Genomic DNA, 15,413 nt, shown 5'->3' on the forward strand with positions numbered 1-15,413 from the left:
AACAGTTATGTGACATCAGGTGAGTGCTGGAGGTGCAGCTTTCTCCAGGACAGAAGACCTGGTGGAGATCATTGTTTTTTTCTGAGCCCAGAAATCAGGTGCCATATCTGAGTCTCCATTAACCCGGCTAAGGTGCTCACTCTGCCCTAATGATTCCCAGAGACCCTGCCCTACCCAACTTGTGGACCCACCAAATCCTTTGCCAGTGGCTTTTCCAGACAAAAGGCCTGTATTGGCTCATGCTTTGGACTTTCTTAAAATCTCTTAAACAAACAACATCATTCCTCAGCATGCTCTTACATGAGGTCAGTCCCTACATGGTTGTCAGTCCTTGCAGCCAATCAGTCTGGGGGTAAATCCTTCCATTGAGGTGCCAACAATAATCAAGGCTCAGCTACAATGGGACTGGGGGAATGTACAAAGTCTAAACGGGGCACAACTGGAGTTCCCACCTCTGATTATCAGAGAGGATCTGCCACTATACATCTACTACATTAGGCCCCTCTATCAAGCATCACCACCTAATACATAGAAACAAACACAGGGAGGTTGCCAAAATGAGGATACAAAACATGTGGCCCAGAAAAAGAACTGAACAAAATGGGTAAAAGCAGTTTACTAAATGCAGAACTTAAAATACTGGTTAAAGGATAGTCAATGAACTTAGGAAAAGAGTATATTAACTTAGTGAGAATTTCAACAAAGAGATAAGAAACATAAAAACAGAGTTAGAAAATATAAAAAAGAACCAATCAGAAATTAGAATAAACTATCTAAAATGAAGAATGAATCACAGAGAATCAACAGTGGAGTAGATGAAGCAGAGAATCAAATTATAGATTTGGAAGTTAAGAAAGCAGAAAACACCCAATCAAAACAACTAAAAAAGCTGGTAGTTCAAGGTAGCAGTGGAGTAGGTGGATCTTTCTCACACCTTCTCTCAGAACCAAACTGGAAATAAAACTAAACTGGATAACATTCACCCTGAATTACCAACTAAAGGCAAGCTAAAGAAAAGACTTTTGTTTGTTTATTTATTTATTTATTTAATTATTTAATTTATTTTTTTAAGTCCTCACCTGAAGACATGGTTTTATTGATTTTAGAGAGAAGGAGAGGAAGGAAGAGGGAGAGAGAAACATTGATGTGAGAGAGAAACATCAATCAGTTCCCTCTCACACATTCCCAGACCAGGGTATGTGCCTTGACTAGAATCAAACCCTGGACCTTTCAACATATGGGATGATGCTCCAACCAACTGAGCCACACAAGCCAGGGCTGAAGAGGAGACTTTTAAACAAGGAAGGGAAGAAAACACCTTCAAACTGGTAGGAAGGGTGGGTTTGCAGGAGGGGCTGGGCCCAGGCCCACGGTCAGCAGGCTGAGGGTGAGGAGGGATATACCCATTGCAGGGTTTCCCCCACAGAGGAGTGAGACCTGGCTCCCAGGCTGGGCTCCCCAGCCCAAAGTGCCAGAGCTGGGAACAGCAGCCAGGTGTCACCTCTTGGTGAAAATCAGCAGGGCTTTCACCAACCAGGGAGAGAGGGACCATGCTGGTGACAAAGATACTTTTTAAAAAGAGCCAGAGTATAGGATTATTGTTGACAGCCACTCACCCAGGGCTCTGGCAGAGTGAGGATGGTGCAGAATGTAGTCCTCTGAGGAGAGTCTGTGGAGGGAGGCATTGGGGAGAGATGTGGGAGAGTGGCTTCCAGTATATCTGTGCTGGGTCATCTCACCACCCCACCCCCTGGTACTGCAGCAGCCACTTCTCCTGAGAAGCACAAGCCCCTCCCAGCAACAATTACCCACCCTCTGTCCTCTGCCATACAGCTCCCCTGCTCTGCATCTCAGCTCCTGCTGAAGAGGCAACAGCAGAATCCAGGCCTATTGGCTTGGGCACTCTCAAGGGATGTCAGTGACTGGATTTGAGTGGGACCGTCCCTCCCACCTTCCCAGGAACCTAACTTGGCTTCCCCCTCATGGAAGAGCTCATAGAAATGCCCGGCTTCCAGCAGACCCTACCCACCTGCCTAGAAGATGCTCCACTCTGAGATCAGACCTGTGGTTATGGGCTGGGAGGAAACACCCACCATCTCCCCTGAATCTGAATAGCACTGCTCTCTTACAAATCTAGAGGTACTATCCTCTCGATGCTGCCATAAGCCCTATCAGAAATAGCATTTTCAGTGACTAATTCTGACAGATGGAAAGGGTGGAGGTGGATCCTAGTCACTTTGAGACATTTACTGATCTGCTCCTGTCATTGCAAGAACAACAACAAAAATAAGTTTATTCCCAGGAATAAGATACCTGGGAATAAATTTACTCAGAAAACTATAGGACATTGAAAAAATAAATAGAGGAAGATACAAACAAGTGGAAGCATATACCATGTTCATTGATTGGAAAAATTAATATCATTAAAATGTCTATACTACCAAAAACAATCTACAGATTCAACACAATCTCTATAAAAATACCAAAGGCATATTTTATAGATCTAGAACAAATATTTCAAAAATATATATGAAACCAAAAAAGACCCTAAATGGCTTCTCAACAATCTTGAGAAAGAAGAACAAAGTTGGAGGATTCACAATACCAAATATCAAACTATACTACAAAGCCATTGTAATCAAAACAGCCTGATATTTGCACAGAACAGGCACATAGATCAATAGAACAGAACAGAGAACCAAGAAATCAACCTAGGCCTTTATGCTCAATTAATGTTTGACAAAGCAGGAAGATGGTATGGTGTAAGTTGTAAAACCATAAAAAATTATACAAGAAGACATAGGCAGTAAATCCAAGACATCTTTCAGAACAATATTTTTGCCAATATGTCTTTAAAGGCAAGGCAAACATAGGAAAAATAAATAAACAGGACTTCATCAAATGAAAAAGCTTCTGTATCAAAAAAATAAACCATCAACAAAGCAAAAAGGGAAGCCACTGTATGGGAGAACATATTTGCCAATGATTCACCTTATAAGGGTTTAATCTCCAATATATGTAAGGAACTTATACAAATCAGCAGCAGGAAGACACACAATCCCATTAATAAAAAAATGGGCAAATGACTTGAATAGATACTTCTCCAAGGAGGACATACAGATGGCCAAGAGACATATGAAAAAATGCTAAAGATCACTAATCATCTGGGAGATGAAAATTAAAACTATAATGAGGTATCACCTTACCTAGCTGAATAGCTACTATCATTAAATAGCAAACAAGAAATGCTGGCAAGGATGCGGAGAAAAGGGAACCCTAGTGCACTGTTGATGTGAATGCAGGCTGATGCAGCCACTGTTGAAAACACTAAAAACTTCCTCAAAAAAATTAAAATGAAACTGCCTTTTGACACAGCAATCCCACCTCAGGGTATATATCCTAAGAATCCCAATATATACGTCAGGGTATATACCCTAAAAAACAATCAGAAAGTATATATGCACATCTATGTTTGTTGCACCACTATTTAAAATAGTCAAGATCTGGAAACAACCTAAATGCCCTTCAGTAGATTTGTGGGGGGAAAAAGCCATAGTACATTTACACAATTGAATACTATGTGGCTGTAAAAAGCAGGGAACTCTGACCTTTGATGACAACATAGAGGTTATTATGCTAAGCTAAGCCAGTCAGAGAAAGACAAATACCATGTAATCTCTCTAATATGTGGAATCTGATAAACAAAATAAACTGATGAACAAAATAGAACCAGAGGCATGGGAACATGAAACAGAGTGATAAATGTCAGAAGGTAGGGGTGTGGGGGTAACTGGATAAAGGAAGGTGAAGTGATTTGCTAAAGGACATGGACACAAACAATAGTCTTGTGAGGGCCAAGGAAGGGGAGGTGGTGACTGGATGGAGGTGGAAAAAAGTGTGTGTGTTTGTGTGTGTGTGGCGGGAGAGGGGGGGGAATTGGAGCACATCTGCAATTGTGTGAACAATAAAAAATTAAAAGTGAAACAACTTAAAAATTCAAAAAATGAGGATAGTGTAAGGAGCCTCTGGGATGACTTTAAGCAAACCAACTTTTGCATCATGGGGGTGCCAGAAGGAGAATTGAGAGTACATGCAATTAGAAACCTATGGGAAATAATGATGGAGAAATTCCCTAACCTGGTAAAGGAAATAGACATACAAGTCCAGGAAACTCATGGAGTCCCAAACAAGATGAACTCAAAAAGTTCCACACCAGTACACATCATAATTAATATTACAAATATTAAAGACAAGGAATGAATCTTAAAAGCAGCAAGAGAAAACAGTTATGTTCAAGAGAACTACCATAAGACAGTCAGGTCAGCTGATTTCAAAACAGAAACTCTGGCGGCCAGAAGAAATTGGCAAGACTTGTTCTAAGTGATAAAAAGCAACGACCTACAATCAAGAATATGCTGCTCTGCAGAGCTATCATTTAGTATCAAGGGACAGATAAAGAGCTTTTCAGACAATAAAAAGTTAAAGGAGTTCATTAGCATCAACAGTGCAGGCAATGTTAAAGCATCTTCTTTAAGAAGAAAAAGAAGAAGAAAAATAACAGAAATGACAATAAATACATATCAATCAACAATTACTTTAAATGCAAATGGATTAAGTGCTCCAATCAAAATATATATGGATGCTGAATGGATAACAAAACAAGACCTTTCATAAGCCATCTACAAGAGACTCCCTTCAGATGAAAGACACATACAGACTGAAAGAAAAAAGATGGGAAAAGATATTTCATGAAAATGGAAACAAAACAAAAAAAAAAGGGAAAAAATAAGCTGGGGTAGCAGTACTTACACCAGACAAAATAAACTTTAAATCAAATGATAGCCCTAGCTGGTTTAACTCAGTGGATAGAGTATGGGCCTGTAGACTAAATGGTCCTGGGTTTGATTCTGGCCAAGGGCACATGCTCAGGTTGTGGACTTGATCCACAGTGGGGGGCATGCAGGAGGCAGCCAATCAATGATTCCCTCTCATCATTGATGTTTCAATCTCTCTCTCCCTCTCCCTTCCTCTCTAAAATCAATAAAAACATTTTAAAAAAACAAACAAATGATATATAACAATAGATGAAGAAAGACCCAATGATTCCACTTCTGGGAATTTATCTGAAAAAAACCAAAACATTAAATAAAAAGCAACAACACATATGTTCATATGTTCATTGCAGCAATATTTACAACACCCAAGATTTGGAAGCAACCAAAGGGTTCACCAATAGATGAACAGAAAAGAAGTGGTAGTGACACATCTGAGAAATTCAACATGGCAGCCGGCAAGACTGGAGTGAGGAAGAAAGTGTGAGTGAGTAAGGGAGCGAGAGAGGAGCGTGTGGATATGTGGTGTGTGTGTGTGTGTGTGTGTGTGTGTGTGTGTGTGTGTGTGTGTGTGTGAAAGATCTTGCAGGAGTCTAGGGGGTGGCGGATCAGGCACTCCTGGACAAAGAACCCCTGCTACCACCACAGACACTCCCCAGGTGGGAGAGGCTCTGGCATGGAAACCAGGGCATCTTGAAGGTGGGAGCAGCAGAGGCTAGGAGTACAGCCTTACACCAGGAAGACTGGCCTTGGACACCACCCTGGCCCCATGCAGTGAGAAGTGTGCTAGCAGGACATCGCAGTTACCCCACCTGTGGCTCCGGGACCTCCCCAATGAGTTGCAGAGGGATCTGAAGAGACCCTGCCACTGGCTCCAGGACCTCACAGGGAGTCACATGCCAGAGGGACTGCTCACCTGGCCCCACATACCCTGAGCTTCTGCAGCTGCCTGTGAGACCAGATGCACAGGGGCAGAGATTACAACTCAGAACAGAGACAATCAAGGCAGGAGACTCAAGGCACACCCAGCCTCGGGGATAAGGAGTTCCTGACCACTGGACTGCTAGGGGATTCAACTCCTTGGACCTCAATCAGGTTGCCCAGGTCCATAAAGGAATAGTGACTCACATTCACCTGCACCGCAGCAGCTTCCAGGAAACCCAGGATAGACACACCAAGGGAACAGATTCAACAACATCAGAGCACAATACAGGAGCTGCAACATCACTGATAGGAAGTTGGAAGGGAGATCCTTCCCATGAACAGAACATCAACAATCAAGTGGGGCAGGAAAACACACCCTCCATATTCCTGAAAGCTAAACAGCACCTCCCCTGCTAAAGCCCCATCAACAAACAGACTTTTGCGTGATTCAGATTGATACGTGGCTGACAGGCAAAGCCAAGGGACCCAGGAGAACTTTGCTGAGCCAAGCCCTGAGCACCACCTTAGAGGGCAGAGAGAACCCTCCTGCTGTGGGCAAGGCTTGTGGAGCCCGACACAAGTGGTGGATCGGTGGTTCTGTGCATCACCTGGAGCAGCAAGAAACACGCAAAAGCTTGCACGGGGTCTGGGTGAGCCACATAGTCAGACAGACTATGAGGAGACTTCATCCGCGAATGGGACAATAACATTCAAGACCCAACTACATCAGGAGAACCCAAATAACTCAAGTAGGGGCCTTTCCTAGGACACCCAGCTCAGGAGAGCATAGTAGGAAACATTAGTATCCCATTAACATCACAGGATACATATTCTAGACAAAAAAATCAACAAGAAAACAGCCATCCTAAAAAAATCACTAGATCAGATGGAACTAATTGACATCTTCAGGACATTTCACCCCAAAGCTATGGAATACCAGTGTACATTCTTCTCAAACACACGTGAGACATTTTGAAAAATAGACCACATGTTAGGTCACAGGCTAAGTCTCTACAAATTCAAGAAGATTGGAATCATAGCAAGCATCTTCTCAGATCACAATAGCATAAAATTATAAATCAACTACAATAAAAATACTAAAGCCCTAGTCAGTTTGGCTCAGTGGATAGAGCATCTGCCTGTACAAAGAAATGTCCTGGGTTAGATTCCAGTCAAGGGAACATGCCCGGGTTGATGGTTCCATCCTCAGCAAGGGGCCTGCAGGAGGCAGCAAATAAATGACTCTATATCATCATTGATATTCTCTCTCTCTCACCCTCTCCCTTTCTCTCTGAAAAAATATTAAAAATATTTTATATTAAAAAATAAAATAAAAACACCCAAAAACAATCAAACACATGGAGGCTAAGTAGCATGCTATTAAGCAATGAATGGGTTACCAAAGATTTCAAAGAAGAAAAAAAAAAAGATCCTGGAAACAAATGACAATGAAAACACAATCCAAAATCTATGGAATACAGTGAAAGCAGCCCTGAGATGGAATTCAAAGCACTATAGGCATACCTCAAAAAACAAGAAAAACATGTAATGTTATCTAAGCCTATAATTTAAAGAATTAGAAAAAGAACAACAAGATAAGGCCAGAGTAAATATAAGGAAGGAAATAATAAAGATCAGAGCAGAAATAAATGACACAGAGACAATAAATAAATAAATAAACAAAAAGATCAATAAAACCAAGAACTGATTCTTTGAAAGGATAAATAAGATTAATGAACCTCTAGCCAAACTTAACAAGAAACAAAGACAGAGGACCCAGATAAACAAAATCAGAATGAAAGAGGTGAAGTTACAACTGACCACATAGAAATACAGAATATTATAAAAACAAAACAAAACTAAACTAAACAACAACAACAACAAAACAACAATAACAAAAATTATGAACATTTCTATTCCAACAAACTGGACAACTTTGATGAAATGGACAGATTCATAGAAAAATACAATCTTCCAAAACTCAATCAGGAAGAATCAGAAAACCTAAACAGGCCAATAACTACTGATAAAATTGAAGCATTAATAATAATAATAAAAAAAATCAGCAAACAAAATCCCTGATCCGGATGGCTTCAAGAGGGAGTTTTACCAAACATTCAAAGAAGAACTAACACTGATTTTTCTCAGACTATTCTGAAACTTCAAGAAAAAGGAGCACTTCAAAGATCTTTCTATGAGGCCAGCATTATCCTAATCCAAAACCAGATAGAGACACTACAAAGAAAGAGAATTACAGGCCAATATCCCCAATGAACATAGATGCTAAAATCCTCAACAAAATATTAGCAAATCAGATCCAGCAATACATTAAAAAGATCATATACCATGACCAAGTAGGGTTTATTACAGAGATGCAAGGATGGTACAATATCTGCAAATCAATAAATGTTATATAGCACATACAGATTGCTAGACAAAAATCACATGATCATATCAATTGATGCAGGAAAAGCATTCGACAAAATCCAACACCGATATTTTATAAAACTCTCAGCAAAGTGGGAAGAGAGAGATCATACCTCAACATAATAAAAGCCACATATGACAAACCTGTCATACTCAATGGGAAAAAAAAAAAAAAAAAAAAAAAAAAAAAAACTAAAACTATTTCCCCTTAGAACAGAAACAAGACAGGGATGCCCACTTTCACCACTCCTGTTCAGCATAATACTAGAAGTGCTAGCCATAGTGATCAGATAAAAAGAAAAAAGAAAAGGCATCCAAATTGGAAAAGGGGAAGTAAAACTCATTATTTGTAGATGACATTATATTATACATAGGAACCCCTAAAAATTTCATCAGAAAACTACTAGATTTAATAAAATATTTCAACAATGTAGCAGGATACAAAATTAACACCCAGAAAACTATGGAATTTTTATACATAAATAAGGAAATCAGAAAGTGAAATGAAAAAGAACAATCACATTTACCATTGTAAGAAAAAAAATAAGATATTAGGAATAAACTTAACCAAGTAGATAAAATACCAATACTCAGAAAACGTTGAAAAAAGAGATAAAATAAAATATAAACAATTGGAAAAATATACCATGTTCATAGATTTGTAGAATCAACATTAAAATGTCTATACTACCCAAAGAAATCTATAGGTTCACTGCAATTCCCATTAAAATACCAATAGCATATTTCACAGACCTAGAACAAACTCTCCAAAAGTTTATATGGAATAAAGAAAGACCCTGAATAGCCACAGCAATCCCGAGAAAGAATAACAAAGTTAGAGAAATCACAATACCAGATATCAAGTTATATTACAAAGCCACTGTTTTCTAAATGCTTGGTACTGGCACAAGAACAGTTTATAGAACAATTGAACAGAACAGAGAACCCAGAAAACAATCCAAGTCATTATGATCAATTAATATTGACAAAGGAGGCAAGAGCATACAATGAGTCAAGACAGACTTCAATAAATGGTGTTGGAGGAAAAATGAAACTAGAACACCAACACACACCATACACAAGAATAAACTCAAAATGGATAAAATACTTAAATATAAGATGGGAAACCATAAAATCTTGGAGGAATCCATAGGTAGCAAAATATCAGACATATCTCATAGCAATATGTTTACCATACAGCTATGGACAATGGAAACTAAAGATAAAAAAAAAAAAACAAATGGGACTACATCAAAATAAAATGTTTCTGCACAGCAAGAGAAACCATCAAAAAATCAACAAGTGAGCCCACTTCAGAGGAGAAGATATTTGCTAATGTTACATCTGATAAGGGTTTAATCTCCAAAATTTATAGGGAACTCATACAATTTAACAAAAAGAAGGTAAACAATCCAATCAAAAATTGGCAGAGTACCTAAATAGACACTTCACGAAAGTGGACATACAGAAGGCCAAGAGCATATGAAAAACTGCTCAAAGTCACTAACTATCTGAAGGATGCAAATTAAAACGACAGTGAGGTGCCACCTCACACCTGTCAGACTGGCTATCATCAACAAATCAACAAGTGACAAGTGCTGGCGAGGATGTGGAGAAAAGGGAACCCTCATACACTGCTGGTGGGAATGCAGACTGGTTCAGCCAGTGTGGAAAACAGTATGAAGATTCCTCAAAAAATTAAAAATGCAACTTCCATTTGACCCAGTAATCCCACTTTTCGAAATATATCCCAAGAATTCAGAAACACTCATCAGAAAGAATATATGCCCGCCCATGTTCATAGCAGCACAATTCATCAGAGCTAAGATTTAGAAACAACCTAAGTACCCATCAGCAGATGAGTGTATTAAAAAACAGTGGTACATCTATCTACACAATGGAGTACTATGCTATTGTAAAAAAGAAAGAACTTACAATTTGCAACAGAATGAATGGACCTGGAGAGCATTTTGCTAAGCAAAATAAACCAGTCCGAGAAAGATAAGTATCACATGATCTCACTCATTTATGGAATATAATGAACAACATAAACTTATGAACAAGAATAGATCCAGAGACATAGAAGCATGGAACAGACCATTAAACATCAGACGGAAGGCAGGTAAGGTTGGGAGGTGGTGGGTAAGAGATCGACCAAAGGACTTGTATACATGCATATAAGCATAATCAATGGACACAGACAATAGGAGGTGAAGGCCTATGCTGGGTGGTGGGGGGCAGGCTGGGAGAGGTCAATGGGGGAAAAGGAGACATATGTAATACTTTCAACAATAAATAATTAAAAAAATAAATGTCTAATCACTAAGTTGTACACCTGAAACTAATATAATATTGTCTGTCAATTCTAATTGAAAAAATAAAGCAAAAAAATAGAATAAATTTATCAGATTTCTTTTGTAGGGAGCTTGTGGACATTGCAGGTGAAAAGTGGTACTTCCATTGTTCCCTGATTCTCTCTAGGTAAATTGTTACCTGAAACACTAAGCTTTCAGTTTTTGTCCCATTGAAATCATTTATCCTCTACAGTGTTTTGTTTAGACTCATTATAGCCCTTCCACACATTGCAGTGTCATTCATCTATTTACATGCATTACGTCTTCATTTGAAAGAGATAGTCTAAGAAAAAGGAAAGCATCTGATTCATTTTACTGTCCTAGAAGCTTGGATAATTATAGGTGCTTAGAGGAGTCTCATTAAATTCTAAATGAATAAGTGAATGGGAGCTCAGGGTTTTCTATTTCACTATTTTTTTTCACTTATACTCTTTCTGAAATGGGAGCGTTTTTCATCTAGTAAACCTTTGAAGTTAGGCTATGAGAAGCAATGCCTGTGGCACATAGTTTGTCTCATAGAGGACCTGTGCTGACCAGTCTATAATAGCTAGTACTTCTGTGGAGAACTGTGAGCTCATACTATGGAGAACCCCAAGGGCATGAGAAGGAGGGCTGATACCTCCACATTCTTGATCACACAGCACTAGGTCAGAATAAAACAGGGGCAGAGGTGAGTAGCAGGAAGTCTGGGTGAAGATGTAGAAATAAAAAGAGGAAGATAGACCGGAGGGAGAAAATTCACCTGAGACTGACATCAGAGGAGCACAAAGATGCTGCTGCTGAAGAAATGAAACTGTATGTCTCTAGTCTAGACTATGTTCGTATGTGACAAGTTAGCTGCGGATCTGTTCATGGACTTTCTTCTTGCCCTCTGGACATTTGGGAGATAGTGGTGGGATCACAAAATGAAATGAATCATTAATGAGAGCTGGGAAAGAGGCATGACTGTTCCTAGGTAATATCCTTGCTTAAAAACACAAGAAGCACTAGTTCACCAAGTAAACATTTCACTTATTCACTAAATCCCCATGCAATAAATTATTTCTCTGGAAAATAATAATGTATAAGGCTTTCTGCCTTTGCATTTTTCCAGCTTAAATGGCCCATAAACCACCCATGTTTTCCCACCATATCTCCCAACAGGCCCATTGACCTGAAGCACTGACCAGAAATAATTAACTCCCATTATCTTGGAGGATACGAAAGTGTGCATGTAAAACGCACTTTCAGAATGCTTTATTTTCTGTAAGGCTTCTAATGGGATTTGGTTTTCTTCCTGCAAATACAAATAATATATTCCTTTTATCATGTAACATTCTCAAGCGTAAGACACATGAGAATTTTTTCTGTATCAGTCATATAAAGTTAATATAAACAGATTGTAAAGAGAATATGAAAAGGCAAGAGGAAAAGACTTTCACCAGAGGGATGGAATTGATTTTACCCAACATTGATTCTCTAAAGTAGGATCCATGCAGCAAATTAATATTCAATGAGATCCAGTAAATAAAATTGAGGAACTATAAATAACATTACAATTTTCAAAAAGTATGTTCAGAAACCATTTTGTATTTCTGTCTGAATATGCAGTAGGCTCTGTTTCACATAGTAATTTTGTTACAAAAAAATAGACTAGCATGTAACTATAAGGGAGGGGAATATTGCTAATGTCTTGCACTAACCAGAAGATGAAAAGAAAAGTGAAAGTGGATCATTTCCTAATCTGCAGAAGAATAAACCAATAAAAATAATTGTTGCCGAGGGTATTGGGAAAGTGTTGGTTGAAGAAAGAACATCATGATTATTTTATTATTATTTTCACTTAGACCAGGAGATTAACACCATATTTTCTTTCTCTGCTTTTGCTAATTGGAGCTGTGAAGCCACATGAGTGAGAAGGGGCCATGGAAAAATACTGACACCTTGGACCAAAGCGACCTTTACTGCAGAACGACTAGAAGAACTGGTTTCTATGATGCACACTGACCACCAGGGGGCAGACGCTCAATACAGGAGCTCAGCCAGAAGTCAGGCTGACAGCTGGTGAGCACAGAGACAATGGCAGGAGCCTCTCTGGGTCTCCATGACAGCACTAAGGAGCAGCGAGCAGGCAGGAGGTAAGGAGTGACCAGTCCCGGACTGCAAGAGGGATGTCTGACTGCCAGCTTAAGCATGCTCCCCGCGAGAGGGTGCAGGCCAGGCTGAGGGACCCAGTGTACCATTATAAATTTTTTGCCATCAAAGTCCTTAACAGGAGAAAGAGGTCAAGATTTAAAAAAAAATTAAAAAGTGCTCAAATAAGTAATGATTGAGAAGTTTACATTTTTGGGCAAAAGATATAAATATACAGATTCAACAAGCCTGGAAAACACCATAAAATGATAAACAAATTAATTCACAGTAAGGCCCTTCCTAGTAAAAATTCAGAAATTAAAGACCAATAAAAGTTTTCTTAAAGCAGTGAAGAGAAACGAAACCTTAACTACAGAGAAAGAACATTTAAATGAGTGGATTTCTTTTCTTTTTCTTTTTTTATATTTACACAGTATATTTATTTTTGAAATAAGAAATAATACATATACAGTATGGAAAATAAAAGTAGAACGATAAAGACAAAATCACTCAAATTATAACTCATTTTTTTCTGTAAAAATTTTTAGGAAAATTTATGCATAATGAACTTATTGTTCTGTAATATTAAAAAAAAATTAGTGCTGTATGGAAAACATTTTCCCATGGACTAACCACTCTTTGACAATGTTTGATGCTTCTATATCTCTGGGTCTATTTTTGTTAATCAGTTTATGTTGTTCATTAAATTCCACATATAAGTGAGATCATGTGATATCTTTCTCTGACTGGCTTATTTTGCTTAGCATAATGCTCTCTAGATCCGCCCATGCTGTTGCAAATGGTAAGTTCTTTCTTTTTTACAGCAGCATAGTATTCCATTGCATAGGTGTACTGCAGTTTTTTAACCCACTCATCTTCTGATGGGCACTTAGGCTGTTTCCAAATCTTAGCTATTGTAAATTGCACTGCTATGAACATAGAGGTGCATATATTCTTTCTGATTGATGTCTTTGATTTCTTAGAATATATTCCTATAAGTGGGATCACTGGGTCAAATGGGAGTTCCATTTTTTTTTTTTTGTAAAGTATTTGCAGTTTTATTATAAAAATGCACACACAACAAAGATTGTCTTAAGTCATTTCTTGGTTCTACTTGCATTTAGTACTTTCCCTTGAGCAGCTTTCTTTGCTCTTAGCATCTTGACAAGTTCCTTATATCGTTTCATGCAGTCCTTCTTTGTCCTGCCAGGCACTGCTTTTGCTATTTTTTCCCATCTTTCAGGTGTATTTACTGGGTATGTTTTCAAGGCCTGTTCCAAACGTTTCTGCTCTTCTGTTGTCCAAGGGGTGAAATCTGTGCATGGACCTTCAAATCGTTCTGAAGGTGTTGCATTGTCTGCTTGAGACACTACTCCGTGTTCTTTTTTAAATTTATCAAAAGCCTTTTTTTTATGTCATCTTTTTGATGAGGGTCAAGTTTTTGAAGACTTTTTGCCTTGCTGATAACATCTTTGGCGGTTCTCTTGACTCCAGAAGAAGAATGTATGTTCATGTAATTAGCAATAACTTCCCATCTTGAATTTGTTCCAGCAGGGAAGAGGCTCACATCTTTAATTAGTAACTGCAGACCATCTTCCGAGCAGTTTTTACTGTCATTTCCACCTCCGCCAGCTGACTTCTCTGCATTCGTAGCTGCTTGTCGCATACGAGCCTCAGCTTCCTCTTTCTCTTTTCTACTTTGCTCATTTATTTCTTCTGTTTTTCCAGAGCATCCTTTCCTACTTCTTTTGTAAATGATGTGTTTCATTCAAGCACTGTAAACTTGCTAATTCAAGGCGATCACAAAGGTTTTCCACTTCTTCCATTATTTTAACATGCTCTGCCTCATTGTCAGAAAAGTGATTCCAGGCCTTGCATGAGTTTCGAAGTTTTTGCCTTTCCTTTTTGATGGCTTTTTCTGGATATCTTTTTCCTTCTTTGCCAGTAATGCTTGTTGTCTAACTTCCTCTTCTTCTTTCTCTTTAGCTAATCGAGCAGCTTCTATATATATATATATATATATATATATATTATTGATTTTTTACAGAGAGGAAAGGAGAGAGATAGAGAGTTAGAAACATCGATGAGAGAGAAACATCGATCAGCTTCCTCCTGCACATCTCCTACTGGGGATATGCCCGCAACCCAGGTACATGCCCTTGACTGGAATCGAACCTGGGACCTTTCAGTCCGCAGGCCGATGCTCTATCCACTGAGCCAAACTGGTTTCGGCAACGAGCAGCTTCTAATGGTGTTAATTCTACCTGTCCATGAACATAATATATTCTTCAACTTGTTTATATCATCCTCTATTTTTTTTCAATGTACTGTAATTTTCTGAATACAAATATTTTGCCTCCTTGGTTAAGTTTATTTCTATGTATCTTATTTTTTTTGCTGCTGTGGTAAGTAGGATTGTTTTCATAGTTTCTCTTTCTGAGAATTCATTATTGGTGTATAAAAAAATAACCCACTAAAGATTAATGAGATCAAGATCTGTTTCTTTGAAAAGATGACAATATTGATGAACCTTTAGTCAGATTTATCAAGAAACAAGGAGAGAGGACCCAAATAAATTAAAACAGAAATAAAAGCAGTGAAGTAACAACTGACCACACAATAATACAAAGGATTATAAGAAATGAGAAACTATATACCAACAAGCTGGACAATGTGGATGAAATGGGCAAATTCCTAGAAAAATACAATCTTCCAAAACTGTAGCAGGAAGAATCAGAAAACCTGAATAGGTCAATAACAATTG

The 15,413-nt window shown here is 38.5% G+C and overlaps 1 pseudogene; it reads right to left on the minus strand.

Moving 5' to 3' along the window:
* Window positions 1-13,746: 13,746 nt before the first annotated feature.
* LOC118662092 overlaps window positions 13,747-15,413 on the minus strand; it is a 94,870-nt pseudogene continuing 93,203 nt past the window's right edge.

This window comes from Myotis myotis, unplaced genomic scaffold, assembly GCF_014108235.1.
Source record: "Myotis myotis isolate mMyoMyo1 unplaced genomic scaffold, mMyoMyo1.p scaffold_m19_p_8, whole genome shotgun sequence".
In the NCBI taxonomy this organism is placed as follows: domain Eukaryota; kingdom Metazoa; phylum Chordata; class Mammalia; order Chiroptera; family Vespertilionidae; genus Myotis; species Myotis myotis.